We start from the raw sequence: 18,397 nt of genomic DNA, 5'->3' as shown, positions 1-18,397 counted from the left end.
CCCAGGCTCAGCGGCACAGCACATCCCTCTGGCCTCAACGGTAGACTGTGCCGCCGCACACCCAGGCTCAGCGGCACAGTATATCTCTCTGGCCTCACACTCGCTACAGACGCGTTTGACCGGGTCAGGGACGCGCCGCGCTGGTTGCCTTATCGCTCACAGTCACATATCTGTGGCTAGGGGGCCTGCTGCGAATCGCTGGTCTTTCTGTGTCGACTCGAATATGATTCTTGTAAGTGGTCACGATCGCATTTAGCTCAGTGAGATTAGTTATAGCAATTTATATCGTTTATTTTCTCCCGGGTGAGGTGTGTGGGGGGGGGGTGTTTGGCCACACTTGCCAATGTTTGTGTGTGTCTGTAACGGAAACTGCGGCGCACAGCGACGCAAAACTTGGCACAACTTATGAATTTCGTATCGTGTCTGGAATTGTTGACACCTGGTCACATCATAAAGTCAGGTCAAAATGCTCCTCTTTTTAGCGATGGCACCCGGATACAGGTGAATAATGGCACACCGAATCACAAAATTCCACTCTTGACCCATTTTATGCCCCTGAAGTCATCTCACATCATGATACGTCTCCGTAACCCTCGCCGGCACGGGGGGAAGTTGATGCACCCGCCACCCCCCCCCCCCCCCACCCAAGGCTTCAAGCGAATAACTCGCGTAAAAAGCAGCCGATTGCGACAAAGCTTTCAGTACCCTCGCATTGATCAATTTCACATCTACCCTGAAAATTTCATGACCCTGACCAAAATGACCGTTGACATGTGACCTACTTTCCGAGGCCATGTTTGGCCGGAAGCGCGATTCGGCGTATGTCGGCTCGCATTAGCCGCGCGTTTGCAAGCTTTTCGTGGTTTCAAACGTTCATACATGTGATTTGTTGTTGCTCCCATGCAATAGGGTGGATGGCAAGGTCACCTGAAGGTCAGGCCAGGTCAGGTCATTGATCTTTGGTGACCTCGGTTCACTTTTCGAGTTTTACATGTTTCTATGCTGGTTTTTGGAGATGAATTCGAATTTAGAAAGTATTTGAACATTTACGAAGTAGTTTTGGTGCCTTCGTAACATGTTACGAAGTTGTCAGAGGCGGTTGCCACCTACTACGATTACCCGGCAGGACCCCTACTGGTTGACCTGACCTGACCTGACCTGGTCTAAATGCTTAAAGACATCATCTGTGATCAAAAGTAACACGATATTCGTGATCAGCATCCCCCCCCAAAAAAAAAACATAGCAGCGACACTCAACCAATGACCTAGAGCCTTAAAATTGGGCATCATCGGCTTTCTCTCGTCACGGGCAACACGCTCGTTTTTTTAAGCGACGCTCTAGCTCGATCAGGGGCCAAACGGCAAGGGGGGGGGGTCCAACCGACCCCCCCCCCCCTTACACTTTAAAAGCTGGCAAACGCCGCACATATGCGAGGGTTAAAATGGGATATAATCGGTTTCCTCTCGTGACGGGCAACACGTTTGTTTTTTCCATAAAGCTCTAGCTTGATCAGGGGCGAAACGCGAGTGGGGTTGTACGGCCCCCCCCCCCTCCCCTTGTGCCGTCGAAGGACGCAAAATGGCCTGTGCCGGCGAGGGTTAACAGTTTTTGACAATGTCTTTAGATAACACATGATAGAACGCTGAACAACACCGATGCGTTCAGCTCAATGATATGAATCGAATGATAGGCACAACATGACCTTTTCTATGAGCTTGACCTGAGATCATTTTTGTAAATTAGATTTCAATGTATGGTTCATTTGACGCGTCTTCACGAAAGAAACGCGATTCCGGTTAAATCAACGTAATAAAAGCATGACGCCATAGGTTATTACAGAAAAACTATCCGCAAAACGTCAAATTTTGAAAGTTTTTGCCCTCTGGAGAAGTTTGCCCTCTTGTGAGAAGTTGTCAAAATGGGGAACCAGAATTCGTGATAATTTTAATGCTGGTGACCTGCAGTGACCTTAGCGATAATCTGATGGAATAATAACCCATGAAAAAATCCAACAGTGGGCTATAGATTGCTTTTTACTGCGTCTTTTTCTTTTTTGCTTTCTTACCTTCCGAGATAACCATGCGTGGTCAAATACCTACTTGTGTGGCCCCCTCCCTCACCCCCCACCATGGTAACGTTGGCTGAGAGGCCCACCTGTCAATTGCTCGGGATTCACCGACCACCGGCGCCACGCAACCACTCGACCGTTTTCTCCGAAGCACCAGTGAACAACCTCGCGACCCACGTTCTCCCCTGCCTCGCAGACAAGCTGTGGCTGAGCCCTCACCTCGAACTGGTCACATGACTGACCTCGCCCGAGGCTCGCCAAGTGACCAAAGCGCAGACTGGGCGCCGCGGTGCCATGGGGTCGCCACCTATCAGAACAACAGTTTCACTGCGATAACACTCGAAAACCACCACAGGTCCGTGGCGCTGTGGTTAGAAGGTGGGCTTGTAATTGAGAGGCGGTGCGTTCGGATCCTGCGGACGTCGTAACTTTTCTACAGAAAGGAGATCCGTGCCATTGAACTCATAGCTGGCTGTATGAACTCATAGTTTCCTGTATGTCGTTGCATGCCTTACCTGTTAACGCGTAGCATTACTTTAAATTATCTACTAGTGTGTATAGAAAGGAAGCATATTGCAGCGACTTCATTAGATAAAGCCCAGTTACTTATGTCTGCAGAGAGATGTCATCAAGGATGCTGAGTACGGTGTCAAGGCATGCCGCCAACACCTCCACACGTTCCACCATTTACACAGGCTTTGGCCTGCAATTGCAAACTGTAATTGATACCTACGCTGTCATCCCACAGCCGTTAGTTATAGGTCGTGGGCCCCGGACCTGGCTCCGCCTTGTGTTTACAGTGTTAAGTCATTTACCACCGGTCGGCCGGTCACGTGACTGACCTAGCCCGAGGCTTGGCCGGGTGACAGAAATGCGGGCCGCGTGCTGACTGATCGTTTCGCTGAGTTCGATGCACCTCCACGGGCGTAAAACGCTGGGCTGCGCGGGCCTACGAGGGTGTGCCGCAGCGGCAGAGATCGTAACTACCGATAGTGGGATGGGAACGTCCCGATAGGACAGCCCGTCCTGCCGCTCAAACGGTCACCCCGGAAATGGTGTAATCGAATGAGGAGTTTCCGTCACCTGCACCGGTCGTGTGGTGGGGTGACCGCCGTCTGGAAAGGGAAACGTGAGGAGCATGATGACTTCGTCCCGAGGAGGACAAGAATTAATTTAATGCCGCGCTAGGAAAAACAAGTTCCCAACAAAAGCAATCACCCCAGCGTGGCCCGAACACACAACCCTCCAATCTATAGTCCAGCACCCTGCTGCTACGCCACGGAATACGCACAGACCAAGGCACAGACTCCCAATTTGAAAGTAGATAAGTTTGTCGGAAGCCGCGGAGGTGTATCAATTGTGGGCGAAACGATCAGTCGGCACGCGGCCCGCACTCTGGTCAGACAGCCGGGGCTCGGGCTAGGTCAGTCACGTGACCGACCGACTGGTGGTGAAGGACTCCACACTGTAAACACAGGCGGAGCCAGATCCGGGAGCCAAGGATGTAACTAACGGCCGTGGGGTCAGGGGTGCCAGATTATGTGTGACAGGTAGGGCCTTGGCCTACAGTTTACAAATGCAGGCTTAAGTGAAAATGGTCCTTGTTATTGCATTGGTGCAACGAGCAGAGATGTAAGCGGCACCTTTGACACCATTTACGTAACATTTAGGAAATGACATGTCTATGCAGTTGTAAATATCTGGGATCTAAGTAGATATGCAAGTCGCTGCAATAGGTATGATTTTCTATTCTTGATAATTAAAATAAATGCAACGCATAAACACTAAACAGGTAAGGCACGCAACGATAAACACGAAGCTATTAACCAATCAGCTGTCAGGTTACAATAGCACAGATCTCCTTTCTGTAGAAAAGCAACGACTCCCGCCGCCCGCGCGATCCGAACACACGACAATTCAAAGGCCAGCCCGACGCCATACCACAGCGCCACGGATCCGCGGGCTGACCCGGCCCGGCCGGCTGCAGTGTCGATAGGTCGCGACCCTATGGCACCGCACCGCCCAGCCTGCGCTTGGGTCACTTGACCAAGCCTCGGGCGAGGTAAGTCATGTGACCGGTTCGAAGTGAGGGAACCCACACAGAATCCAGTAGTGAGTGAGATACGGAGCCCCGGGGCATAGCCACGTGCCTGTAGTTAGGGACTTGAACCACCACCAGGGTCCCGAGGGCCGAAGTTTATACGCGGACAATATAAATAAAGTTTTTTATAGTCTATATTACCTATAAAGTTTATATAGTTATCCTACAAAGCTGCACTTGTTTGTGGGCGAGTGGCTGCTGGCGGTGGTGGGTCTCGTGATGATGTATGATTGATGCGTTTTATAAGCAATTAAATAAATAATCAGGACACAAGAGACGGGCCAACACAGAAGTGAGAGCAGACTTTGGGTTTGTTGCTTTCCTCACTCTTTTTTTTTTAGCGGGATAGCCGGGTTGTTTTCCATTGCCGCGCAGTTCCTTTCAAGCGCTGACGGATTTGTTCAGCCGCAGCTTGGCTACGGGCAGGGGAGAACGAAGGTCGCGAGGTCGTTCACTGGCGCTTCGGAGAAAACAGCTGAGTGCAGTGGTTGCGTGGCGCCGGTGGTCAGCGAATCCCAGCATCTGACAGAACCAAGGAGCTGTTCGTGACCGTTTCTCTCACTCTCTCTCTAGACCAATGTCAACGGCCAGATATCTCGACCATTGTGTCAAGGCCACAGGTAGGGTTCGCTAACGGACCACCACGGAGGGTTTTTGAGAATATAGAGATAATATTCTGATAATATTAATGTGAAATATTGCCATGAATGGGCTACAAAGTGCCGACATGGACCACAGCCCAATCTAGCCGTCAAGGTATTCCATATTCTTCATAAAATAGTTACAATAAACACAGTTATAGCATAGTTATAATGAGCCTTGTATTAGGCATACTATAAGAAAGGGAGAAGGAAAATTAGGAAGGAAATTTCGAATAAGTATGAGAGTGGTTCAGATGTTCAGAGATTCTGAGGGCAAGGCAGAAGGATGCCGTGTTTTGAAGCTGCACCGGCAGTTTTGTAGCCTATCCGGATGAGATGAACGGCATGGCATCGCTCTGGCACGGTTCGTCGGAAAGTCAAATCATTCACAAAAGAAACGACATATACCTACCATTCGAAAGCTGACGGTGGGACGATGCCATAAATGTGTTTTTATCGAAATCGTTTGATGGCCTTTTTCAAAAATTGTGTGTTTGTAAAAACGTAATAATTCTTTATTCAACCAGCTGTCCAGGACATTCTTAAAAACATATGCATGTTTGTTTCGTTTTCCAGTGAAAGCTGAATGCCAAAGAAACAATATGTAGCAATAAAATATCCTCAAATATTAATATGCGCTTCTCACAGCCGGCAACAGGGCGCAATCACACAACTGAGCGTCACGATGGATCAACGTCATCCACACAGACGGCGTGAAATGACCCTTATCGACTCGCCGACCCACCGCTACACAATGATGCAAATGGGGTTCACGACTCACGAGTGGCCATAAATGCCGAAAAGGCCCAAATTTCAAGTTCACCTTATCGAATAAATCGTAAAATGGCCTGTCAGGCAAATGTTTGGAGTGTCTGAAAAAAACATGATTTTCATGTTTTTGTCAAAACCGACCTCGTGCATGATTGTCAGAAGTCGTGACATTTTCTATGTCGTAAAATGACTGTCAGTTACTCGCAACTTCAAACGCCGCTAGCGTGCGTTCATTTCATACAAATGGCAAAAAAAAAATATATATATATATATGGCAATGATCCACAAAGTCTTCTGCTTTTAATGCAGGGTCACAAAAAGCCGTATCTCTTTTGGTTTGGCGTTTATCTAACTATTTGTCATCATATTGCAATCGCAGTTTTTTATTTATAAATATTTGCTTTCGTTTCACCTACAGAAGTTTACACAGTGTGAGCCCGTTAGTGCACCATACTATAGCATTCCCTAATCATTTCTAAGCCGTACTGTGAAAGAATGAAGGCGCTAGCACAGGGCTGACCGGCGCTACTAAAGTTTTCGTCCGTTGCGGTCGGGTGCCGCGGCGCGGTGGTCGGCCCGGGCGGCCGCGCCGCGGGCGGGCGGCCACAGCGGGGTTTCGTCGGTGCATCCCTCTGCTGTTCCTAAACGAAGTGTCCTAGCGCCTCGCGACAAAATCCAACGGATTGCTCTTGACAAGATCTCGCGAGTGAGCATATTACTTTTGAGTTAAGGCCAATATTTGACCCACTTATAGCAGGTCAAAGTTAAACGTCTGTCGAAATTGCAATCCGCGGTGAAAGCAATCCGCCCCGACTGCGACACCCGACCGCAACGGACAAAAACTTCAATAGCGTCGGTCTGCCCTGTGCTAGCGCCTTAATTCTTTCACGGTGTGACTTAGAAATGGTTAGGGAATGCTATGGTATGGTGCACTAACGGGCACACACTGTGTAGACTGCTGTAGGTGAAACGAAAGCAAATATTTTTTAGTAAAAAACTGCGATTGCAACATGATGACAAATGATTCGATGACCGCCAAACCAAAACAGATGCGGCATTTTGTGACCCCGCATGAGAAGCAGCAGGCCTTAGGAATCATTGTAATGCATAATTTTTGCAGTTTGTATTAAATGAACGCACGCTAGCGGCGTTTGAACTTTAAAGTATCTGACAGTCATTTTACGACATAAAAAAATGTCACGACTTCTGACAATCATACACGAGGCCGGTTTTGACAAAAACATGAAACTATGTGATTCAGATGCGACATTTATTTGGTTAGCCATATAGTGATTTACTCGGTTTGGTAAACTTGACTTTTTTGGTAGGTATTTATAGCCACTCGTCAACCCCATTTGCATCACTGTGCGCTAGGTCCGCCTGACCGGCCACGGAATACGTTCGAGTCTCGTCCTACTAAACAAGTGTCATATTTGTTTGTTTAACGATCCATATCACTATCAAAGTTTTTCAGGATACCGGTGAAGAAAGTTCATTCTTCTGCTAGATTGACTTACAACATGCTTTAACTTACATTTTCTTATACAGGTTTTGCTCCGTCCCGCTGCGCTCAATGCCCGCGCGGGGAAAGTTAGCGGGGTTTCACTGTCAGAGGTTGTACCAGTGACAACTGTTTGGCCCTGTGACCGGTCGAAGGTTACCCCGCCCCGCCGGGCACTACCCCCACTTCTGACCAGTTGAAGCCGATACAGCCTCTGACAGCTCAGCGCGGCCAACTCTTCTTGTATGGGCATAGCTGAGTTGAGCAAAGTAGACAAAAACAAATGCAAATTCATACATGATGTGAAAATGACAGAGCAATGAAGCTTCCTCTCAGGTATCCTGAACAGCTTAAGTACCGACTTGAATTGTTAAACTAACAAAAATGACGTCTGTTTAGTAGGGCGACAGCCGAACGTCTCTTCTGTGGCCCGTCAGACAGCTGAGAGCGCCGGGTCTGCGCGTCGATAAGGGTCATTTGACGCCTTTGTGTGGCTTACTTTGATCCGTCGTGACACTGAGTTGTGTGATTGCGCCTTGTTGCCGGCTGTGAGAGACACATCTTAATATTTCAGAATACTTTTTCGCTACATATTGTTCTTTTGGCATTCAGCTTTCACTGGTAATCGAAAAAAACATGACTATGATTTAAAGATTGTCCTGGACAGCTCGTTGAATAAAATAAAAGATTTTTACGATTTTACAAAAACGCAATTTCTTAAAAAGGCCATCGAACGATTTCTATATAAAATACTGTTTTGGAATCGGCTCACCGTCAGCTTTCGAACGGTATATTTCGTTTCTTTGGTGGATGAAATGACTTTCCGACGAGCCGTGCTGGTTCAACCGCCAACGCATTCCACCTATAAAAATAAAACCAGCATAACGCCTTTTGGGGCGACTAACGGAGCGAGCGAGAGGGTGGGCCTTGCACGTGCGAAATCGCGAGGGGTATCTCCAACTGACTTGTGCACAGCACCCTACTAACCGGTCTCTAGCGATGTGCCAAATTTGAGCACAATCGGCCCAGCCGTTCTCGAGATCTGGAAGCGGCACCCTGCACGTGCGGACATGCAAAATGGGCCCCAACTGACTTTTGCACGGCACCCTGCTAACCGGTCCCTAACCGCGTACCAAATTTGAGCGCAATCGGTCCAGCCGTTCTCGAGATCTGGAATCGACCCCTGCACGTGCGCACGTGCAGCAGCACCCCAACTGTGGCACATGCAAAGGCATTGCCTTGTGGGTGCCTACCTACATGCCAAGTTTCAGCGCAATCGGCCCAGTAGTTACCGAGATATTGCAATTGTTACAAAACTGACACCTCTTCGTCTTGCACGTGCCGTGCCACGTGCATAAGGGGTCACCCACATGCATCGGAAATAGTCCAATACTTGGTAGAAGGAATGAAACTACCCTACAAAAATTACCGCATGTAAATCGGTCAAGTGGTTGCTGAGATATAAGCATCGCAAAAGCGTGACCACGGCCGGCCGGCCGCTCATACTCAGAAATGTCCGTTATTCTACGTAAGACTTCGCTCGCTCCGTAATGAGTGGTAAGGCGGCCAGCGCAGTGCGGCGCGTCCCTGACCCAGCCCAACGCGTCTGTGCCGAGCGTGAGGCCAGAGGGGTATACTGTACCGCTGAACCTGGGTGTGAGGCGGCGCAGTCTACCGCTCCAGTCAAACGCTGGGCCGTCGGGGGGCGAACATCACTTAGTAGGTGAGTGTACTCCGGCCAGGTGCTATTTCTATGGAGCACTATCTGGCGGGTGGGCGAAACCGATGCCGGGGTGTGATACTTGTCAGGGTGCTCGTAGCGCTTTTATTTATACGTGGAATACAGGTATATGTGCGCAAGCATGTCTGTGACGTATTGGACTTCAGCACAGTGCAGCTTCAGCCTTTGTGGATACATGGAGCACTTAGCTGTGGAAGTGGATACAAACTAAGAAATCGTTAGACCACATGCTCATGCTCACGAACGATTTCGTCGTGGTAGACCTGGCTTATTGCTGTGGACTGCACGGCCAGTCTTCATGGAATAAAGCGCTGTGCAGTGTGCACGCTATTTGGTACATACATTAGATATTCACGACCATATACGTGTGCTCTTTAACTGTTAATGGCGTCACGTTGCGATAAGGTTTGCCGTACGGTATTCATTGCTCTCCTGTTAGTTACAGGCCGTGCGTTTTGGCTCAGTGATGGACAGTTTATTTGGGACCTTTTTGGGAATGTTACATACTATCTAGGCGCCGTTCAGCTCAGAGTCGGCTTTTTCCGTGACCATCCTCGTAACTACCTACTTTGCTGAAAAAGGTAATGTATTGGTGGTGCCGGGTTCTGCTCATTAGGGTTTCGTGGTTGTAAGCCGAGTGGCATTACAGGCTTGGCACGGTCTGATAATTGATGACCTAGCCCTCGCCATGCCCCCGCTCGTATTGGCGTTAATAGGTACAGCCGCGCTAATGATGTCATAGTGTTCAGCTCGTCAAGGCGCATAGAATGATTGGCATGACGACCTACTAGAATCAATCTTTGAACTTAAGCATTGAGGTCAACACATATATTTTTCGATGTGGATTGACAAGTCTGGTTCCTGATGGCATGCACGCGGTTAGTTTTGTCCTAGCTTGATTAGATCAATGACATAGGTAAAAACATTATAAAGGTTATTCGCAAAAAAACTACCTCTACGTAGCGCTGTTATTTTGACCATTTTGACCCCTGTGGCGTCATCTTTGACCTGACCTGGAAATAACCTTCGTACAAATGGTAGGCCTTGCCCGCATGTATCCCATGCCGTTTACCGCTTGTCGCTAGCTTGCTTTATTTTCGAGATCTTAGGGGGGGAGGGGGCGTCGGCATGAAATTGGCGCAGAACCTCGTTCAGCCTGAAACAGGCTCTTCCCGCAGTCAGGAAATCGCATGCGAGAGCCTATTCAATGCGATTGATGCGGGCAGAATGATAATGTATTTGAATAGACTCTCATGCGATTTCGTGAATGCGGAAAGACCGGAAAGAGTCTGTTTCAGCCTTTAGTCGCGAGTTAACCGTCGCGTTGGTCTCCGTCACATATGCTCGAGACGGGTACATATAGTCTCTCTTGAAAGTATCGCGACTCTGGGGGGAGGCGCCACCTGCCCCAGCCGCGGTTGAGCGGAAAATTTTGAGAACCGCCGTTAGCACTGACCGAAGCCTGACACGGGGGCGAGGGGAGTGGTTGCGGACTGCGGAGGGATGAGGGGAGAGGTGGCAGTAGCCGTCCGGTAACTTGTGAATTCAGTCAGCATATGGTCAACGGAAGCCACCCTACTCGCAGAGTATTCGCAGAGGACTTGTTGAGATTTGTTTCATTGCAAAGTTTACAATTTGACCGGCACCACTGTCACACCATCGGCACCACTGTCACAGGTTTTTGGTAAAATCCGGAAATCCGTGCCCGAATACAAAAAAAATCATCAGTTGCATCCGCTAAAAGAATGCATATTGCATGCATCCGTGTTGCAGATGCACCCGCGAGCGGATTCAAATCACAAAAATTCTCTCTCTAGGCAATGAGTCATATATTTGAAGTTATCTCTTTTTAATGAGCCGCTTACTGAGCGGCGCAAAAAGAAGAATATTCACATTTTAGCCGTCTTCTTTTTAAAAGCCCTATTTGCTGCCAGGCTGCCCCTTTCCCCTCCCATGACCTGTTTACGTCATTCGGAAGGCCTCTTCACTGCAGGGTTATTGCGGAACTTTGCTTCGTTGTGATTTTACGCGTCTCGCACACTGAATGATTGGCACCCACTGGCAGACCAATGGAGCTTTAGGGCGCGCCGACTGCCGGAGTCATTTTGCCTGGCAGACCAATGAGCGCCCGGGCTGGTGAACCCAAGCGGCGCCGGTATCCGCCTGGGGCGGGGGACGGGGTCAAGGAAGAGCGATACGAGCATGACCTTTGGCCGGCCTCCACCTGTTTTGACCCAGTTGTCAGCCTCTGGTGCCTGCGTCATATACCAGTTTTCCTCCTACCGCTGGCGTAGAATCGAGGTACTGCGTACTTTTTATGATACAGGCCATGACCTCACTGCTGGGGTCCTCAAACTGAATGGAATAGTTCGCCGAGCCGCCGCAGCCCATGACGCGATACTTTCAAGAGAGACTATACCTACCTACTATGGTTCGCCGGCGGGGACACGGCGGACGCAGCGCGGGGTCGTCGGTCCCGCGGGTCCGCGGCACCCCGACGGTCCCACGGGTCGTCGGTCGCGGGGTGGCCGCGGTGTCCGTCAGTCGAGGTCTGGACTCGGGGACGAAGCGGCCGAGGCATGGTGGCGACCTCGGTGGTGACCTGCAGCCTTGCGTTCGGGTGGGTCGAACGACCGGAGACGGTTATTTTTTTCTTTACGTTTTTTCAGCTTACACTTATATTAGCCGCGTTTACATAGGGTTAGTTGCCAGATAGTGAAATTCCGATACCGAGACATTAGCCGCGTTTACATAGGGCTAGTTGCCAGATAGTGGAATTCCGATACCGAGACATTAGACGCGTTTACATAGGGTTTGTTGCAAGCTTATATCTCCGTCCGTGATGTTGCAAGAGATGCCAATGGTGCTTAATAATTTATAAAATGATCCCCTCTAAATATTTAAAGACCACTGCATCGAAATTATCGCCAAATTAACGAGCTAGAGCCTCGTCAAATATGTTATGTAAACCGGGTTATTTATTCCACTAACGAGACATTTCAGGCATATTCTGCTAGTTTTGACGACCTATGGCCGGATAGGTATTATTTTTATTATTTATTTATTTTTATTTATTTTATTTTTTATTATCTTATTGCTTATTTTTCACGCCGAATCCGATGGTTATGGTTTTATGTGACCCCAAGTCACTGTGCTGGTGATAAGTGTGCATTGAAAGCATAAAAAATCGTTTTTACCATACATAACCGTCTATTTATCGGGAAACGGGGTGGGTGAATGGCTATGCAGGTGCAAAGCACAACAAAATTTCAAAACTGGCGTATGATTGTTACGAGAGATGGAACCGATGGAACATTTAGTACGACTTCTTGTTCACAACGCGGCGTTTCTTCCACACGGTGTTAGCGACCTTCTTGGAACCTCTGGACTTGCTGCGTCCACGGCTCGATCCTTTGCTTTTCGCGTAAGTAGTAGGCTAGCTCTGGATCGGCCATAACGTCGCGGCTAGTCACGTTCTCGAGTCTTTACGCCGTTAATTCTTGTTTCATTCGACTGAACAGTTCACGATAACGTGCCAAACGAGCGGATATACTAGGGATGTCATCTGACATCTGATGGAGGTGGTGGAGTCTGGAGAGTGACTGTTGGACTGGTGTGGACTGGTGGTGGTGTAGCATAACTCTATGTTCTCGCCGACCTGTGACTCTGAGAGGGGTGCTGACCGGCTAGCGGTGTTCTCCGGTGTGGTAGCCCACCCGGGGTCAACGTGGAGCTGGTGGCGCTCTGCCGGATCAGTGAGGTGCGTTTCGCCTGTTGCCTGCTTCAGGGGACCAGAGCTAAATGGCGAATGGAGGACACTCGCTGCATTGCACCGTGTTTTAACGCTGGCCAAAAACTGGCCAGGACGCGAAATATCGACTATTTAACCCTATTAGTGGCAGGCTCCTGGCTACCCCTATTAGTGGCAGGGGGGGGCTGTTTACGACCCCCCTGATATCTCGAGATCTAACGGGCCGATTTTCAAAATTCAAACGGCATTCGATTTCGCTCAACGTGATCTACATTTCTAAAAAAAACAAAAAAAAAACATTGAGGTCACTGATGACGTCAGAGGTCAGAGGTCATGAGCAAAAATTATCAGCATTTTGGCTCGTTCGCAATTTAGGCTCTGGCCGCCGGCTAATAAGTCCGATCAGGCTCATTTTTGGTTTACGCATTCCTTGGTAAATGCCTGAGATACAGATACCCTGAGGGTACCGAACTTGTACTTCGAATTTTTCATGTCAAGGCAAATTAAAAAAACATGATTTTTTTTCAACAAAAAATCTATCAGATGCATTTGGAGATCAGAAACGCGATAGCAGTAGCGACGGAACACCTTCAATTAAGGGGGGGGGGGGCACTGCCGACTTTTGGTCCCATTATTTCCATGCAACGCCCATGGGGCTAATGTTAACCCGCGCCGGGCCGGGGGTGTTTGAAGTTGAACACCCCCCCCCCCCTGCGGTTTTTCGCAGATATCTCAAAAACGGCGGCGCTCCGCGCAGCCGTTTTTGATGATGATGCACACCTGTTCGTGCATCTTTTCCGCACATGTTGTGAAAATGTCAGACCCAGGTCGCCTTAGGTCAGGTCACCAGGTCACGCCAAGTGACCTCACCTCAGAAAAAAATAAGAATGCTCGTCATAGCTACACCAACTGATCGATTGCCTTGAAACTTTCAGCGATTGATTAGAGCAACACTATTTATAAAATGTATATCTCGGAATTTTGATATCGGTGACCTTAGGTCAGGTCAATTTTGCGGCTTCTCCATTATAAGTCGATGGGAGAAAATTGAAAAGCGTCTGTTTTGCAAGAACAATATTCTAGACACTACCAAACATCGAGATGTAGGTAAAATGGACACACTGACCCGGAAAATGGCATCTGTGACCCCTCGTTATGTCCCCGAGGTCATCTCAGGTCACAAACAGAATCTAACAGTTTTTCGCTACTTACTTCTGATAGAGGCGTGCTAGAGCGCTGAAAATGCCTTAGATGTGTTCGGCTCGACGTTGCGGTTTTGTTTTATTTTTAGTTCCCGCCTTGATATCTTCCGGAATGGCGGGGTTTGGTCTCGCCTTCGAGTTTCCGGGGCGGGTTGCGTATGTTCGGGTCCCGCTAACCGTGCGTGTTCACTCTTTATTTCTTCATTCGTATACATGCAGCTGAACAGATTCATTCCAATGGAGTCTACCGTCCCGATGAGAAAATCGACATTTACGGCGGAGCAGCGGTGAGCTCTTCTCTGCCGGTTGGCAGCGATAAGCCCATACAGTGCGGATGATATTGTATTGTATTGTATTGCACCGTATTTACATTTCAGAGCGATCCACATACAACGTGCGTGGCGATTACTGCTCAGAATCCATATCCGCGGTTGCTTATCTAATCATTCAGAACATTGCACATTCACTCACGGCGGGAGGCAGCTGCGACAGGTGAGGTGGCAGGCTGTTCAGCCGAGCTGCAGCGCGATAGCCGAACCGCCGCTTGCCCGTTTCCAGCCGCGGACGGGGAAGATGGAGGAGGTGAGCTTGCCTGGATTGTCTCTCGCGGGGATAGCGCTATTAGCGACGAACAGGATTGCTAGTTGCTCGGGTTCTCGGCGCTGTAGGACCTTGTACCTATGTGAGGACAAGGGTGTGGAAATCGGACATACCGCGCGGGGACAACCACCCGAGTTTTGTTCGCAAGTTGGAGACATTGTCAACTTTACTGCGACCGAAAATAATTCTAGCGGCGAGTTACGAATTCCGGACACATATTCACTAATAGGTGTTGCCGGTCGAGCTCGGTCAGCTTCTCTCACACCACGATCGGCTTCTTGCGTGAAGGCTTCCTAACAGCTTTTACCGGCGGGGCTGCGGTCAGCTCATAAGTATCACGCCGTGGGTGGTCGGTCCGGCCCCTATCGTTGGTACGATATAACAACTGTTACTGGCTGCCGCTTCCGCCGTGCGCGTTACTGTCTTTGGTGTGGCCCGTGAGCATGATCCAGCTCAGCTGGTCGGCGGTCCGCGAAGGTGTATACTTTGGGCATCTCCTCTTAGCCGGCTATTGACGCTGAGGACTGACTGCGATACAGATACAATGTCACACCGTGTGGTTCGATGGGTGCGTTTGGTTTTGCTTTTGCCCTGTTCGCTTCAAACAGGGCTGATGTTTCCAATTGCCTTTACATCTATTCCCAATGACCACCCTGCATCTGTCCACCTCACATGATAATGTGCTTTTATTCATTCTGCTTTTGGCATAGTATGTCGGTTTACGATGCTCCCACGAGTTCCTAGTGTCGTACCGCCCTCACTGCATTTCTCAAAGTATTTCCTTCGCTAGTGCCCCTGGCGGCGATGATGGCACCGCGGGGAATACCTATCGCTGTGTATCATTGCATTTGTTTTCACTGACGTTTATGTTTACCTTTGTTTCATGGCACATCGGGCATGCCGAGAAACCCTCTACCGGTCTGCGTCGACGGCGGGCTCAGGCCGGCCCCGCCGCGCTTGGTCACAATTCGCGGACGGGGCTGGTTGCGGGGTACTGCTGCACGGAGCGGGGCGCAGCTTCGGCAATTGCCTCAGCCGCCTCCCACTACGGAGACGGTGCCTACCCAAACGGTGCTCAGCGCGCGGGTAAACAGCCGGCGTCACCTGGTCCACGAGGAGGTCGGCGGGTGCTGCTGGATGGCGGACATTGCGATGCAGCGACAAGCGCTACCTCATCGTGTCAGGCTACCGCTGCCGTTGCCGCCCCCTACGGAGCAGCTGCCGCTGCCGGAGATGCAAACTGTGCCTACGCTGGCCCCGCTACCTACCTCCTCTCTGATCGCCACACCACCTCTTTGACTTCCATACCGCGACACGACACCGTCGTTCTTTCCAGCCGATTCCTCTTTCTGTGGGCGACTCGGTTGCCATCCAATAATTTGGATGGCACGGTTTCATCGTCGTTGAGCGTCGTAGGCAATACTAACAGCTCCCCCTCTGCGGTCGCTTACCGACATCCTCATCTAAATCGCCCGCTTTTTATGTGACACTTGCCCAATCAGTTCTGTTTTGAGCTCCTTGTTTCTTATTAATTGGTTTCTTCCGCGATGATGGTAGAGGATTTATGTCTCGCTCTCAGAATGTTTGTAACGCTCGGAGCGTACCCTGGTGCCCAGTACAGGCCTGCCATGACATGCCTTGGAGTCGCGTTACACGATTGTGATCGTCTCTTCCGGCTCCCGCTAGGTGATACTCCGGCATCCCAACTCCGGCATCACTCCGGCTGGCCCGACTCCGGCATCAAACTGTCTCACTGCTCCACCTGGCGCGCGGCTCATATACGACATCCTATCACGGTCTGCGGGCCCCGACACGGCGGGATGGCACGGTCCCGGCCGCGGGTGCTCAGTCATTACTCTCATGACGTCTTAGGATCGTTGTGTCTTCCGGCCGTGGGTTCTCGTGGTATGACGCGAGCAACCTGCGAGCTTTGGATGGCACGATGAAACCGTGCCATCCAAATTATTGGATGGCAACCGAGTCGCCCACAGAAAGAGGAATCGGCTGGAAAGAACGACGGTGTCGTGTCGCGGTATGGAAGTCAAAGAGGTGGTGTGGCGATCAGAGAGGAGGTAGGTAGCGGGGCCAGCGTAGGCACAGTGTGCATCTCCGGCAGCGGCAGCTGCTCCGTAGGGGGCGGCAACGGCAGCGGTAGCCTGACACGATGAGGTAGCGCTTGTCGCTGCATCGCAATGTCCGCCATCCAGCAGCACCCGCCGACCTCCTCGTGGACCAGGTGACGCCGGCTGTTTACCCGCGCGCTGAGCACCGTTTGGGTAGGCACCGTCTCCGTAGTGGGAGGCGGCTGAGGCAATTGCCGAAGCTGCGCCCCGCTCCGTGCAGCAGTACCCCGCAACCAGCCCCGTCCGCGAATTGTGACCAAGCGCGGCGGGGCCGGCCTGAGCCCGCCGTCGACGCAGACCGGTAGAGGGTTTCTCGGCATGCCCGATGTGCCATGAAACAAAGGTAAACATAAACGTCAGTGAAAACAAATGCAATGATACACAGCGATAGGTATTCCCCGCGGTGCCATCATCGCCGCCAGGGGCACTAGCGAAGGAAATACTTTGAGAAATGCAGTGAGGGCGGTACGACACTAGGAACTCGTGGGAGCATCGTAAACCGACATACTATGCCAAAAGCAGAATGAATAAAAGCACATTATCATGTGAGGTGGACAGATGCAGGGTGGTCATTGGGAATAGATGTAAAGGCAATTGGAAACATCAGCCCTGTTTGAAGCGAACAGGGCAAAAGCAAAACCAAACGCACCCATCGAACCACACGGTGTGACATTGTATCTGCATCGCAGTCAGTCCTCAGCGTCAATAGCCGGCTAAGAGGAGATGCCCAAAGTATACACCTTCGCGGACCGCCGACCAGCTGAGCTGGATCATGCTCACGGGCCACACCAAAGACAGTAACGCGCACGGCGGAAGCGGCAGCCAGTAACAGTTGTTATATCGTACCAACGATAGGGGCCGGACCGACCACCCACGGCGTGATACTTATGAGCTGACCGCAGCCCCGCCGGTAAAAGCTGTTAGGAAGCCTTCACGCAAGAAGCCGATCGTGGTGTGAGAGAAGCTGACCGAGCTCGACCGGCAACACCTATTGGTGAATATGTGTCCGGAATTCGTAACTCGCCGCTAGAATTATTTTCGGTCGCAGTAAAGTTGACAATGTCTCCAACTTGCGAACAAAACTCGGGTGGTTGTCCCCGCGCGGTATGTCCGATTTCCACACCCTTGTCCTCACATAGGTACAAGGTCCTACAGCGCCGAGATCGATTTTCTCATCGGGACGGTAGACTCCATTGGAATGAATCTGTTCAGCTGCATGTATACGAATGAAGAACTAAAGAGTGAACACGCACGGTTAGCGGGACCCGAACATACGCAACCCGCCCCGGAAACTCGAAGGCGAGACCAAACCCCGCCATTCCGGAAGATATCAGGGCGGGAACAGCCTCCGCCATTCCGGGAATATACCAGGGTGGGAACAGCCTCCACCATTCCGGGAATAGACCAGAGCGGGAACAGCCTCCGCCTATCCGGGAATATACCACGGCTGGCACAGCCTCCGCCATTCCGGGAATATACCGCGGCGGGGGGGCCACCTCCGCCACTTTTTTTTTCAGCAGTCAGCAACATGACCTTTTCCTTTGAAATCTTTTAGCTGGCGCTGGGGTTCTTGCGAAGTTACGGCATTTTGGGACCGTGCAGAGGTTCACTTGGCATATTAGGTCAATGACCTGACCTGACCTGAAAATGCGGCTGGTGTCATGAGATTTGACTTGAATCAAAGGTCAGATATGACAAGTTTTAGCTTTCTATTGCCGGCATGTTCCGAGCTCTCGAAAACAAAGGAGGTGCCCCTTCAGTCTGCCGACGATGGTTATTATTCGTCAGCGCTCCTCCTCTGACCACCAGCTGACAGCAATGTTGCCTCCTATTACACAGTTTCTCCATTTTCAGTTTTTTTGCCGTGATCTCGGCTGCCAGCGAGGAACAGGACAGC

The sequence above is a fragment of the Amphibalanus amphitrite genome, unplaced genomic scaffold (genome assembly GCF_019059575.1).
Source record: "Amphibalanus amphitrite isolate SeventyFive unplaced genomic scaffold, NRLGWU_Aamphi_draft 000083F_arrow, whole genome shotgun sequence".
NCBI classification, from domain to species: Eukaryota; Metazoa; Arthropoda; class Thecostraca; order Balanomorpha; family Balanidae; genus Amphibalanus; species Amphibalanus amphitrite.
Note: the sequence above shows the minus strand (reverse complement) of the source record.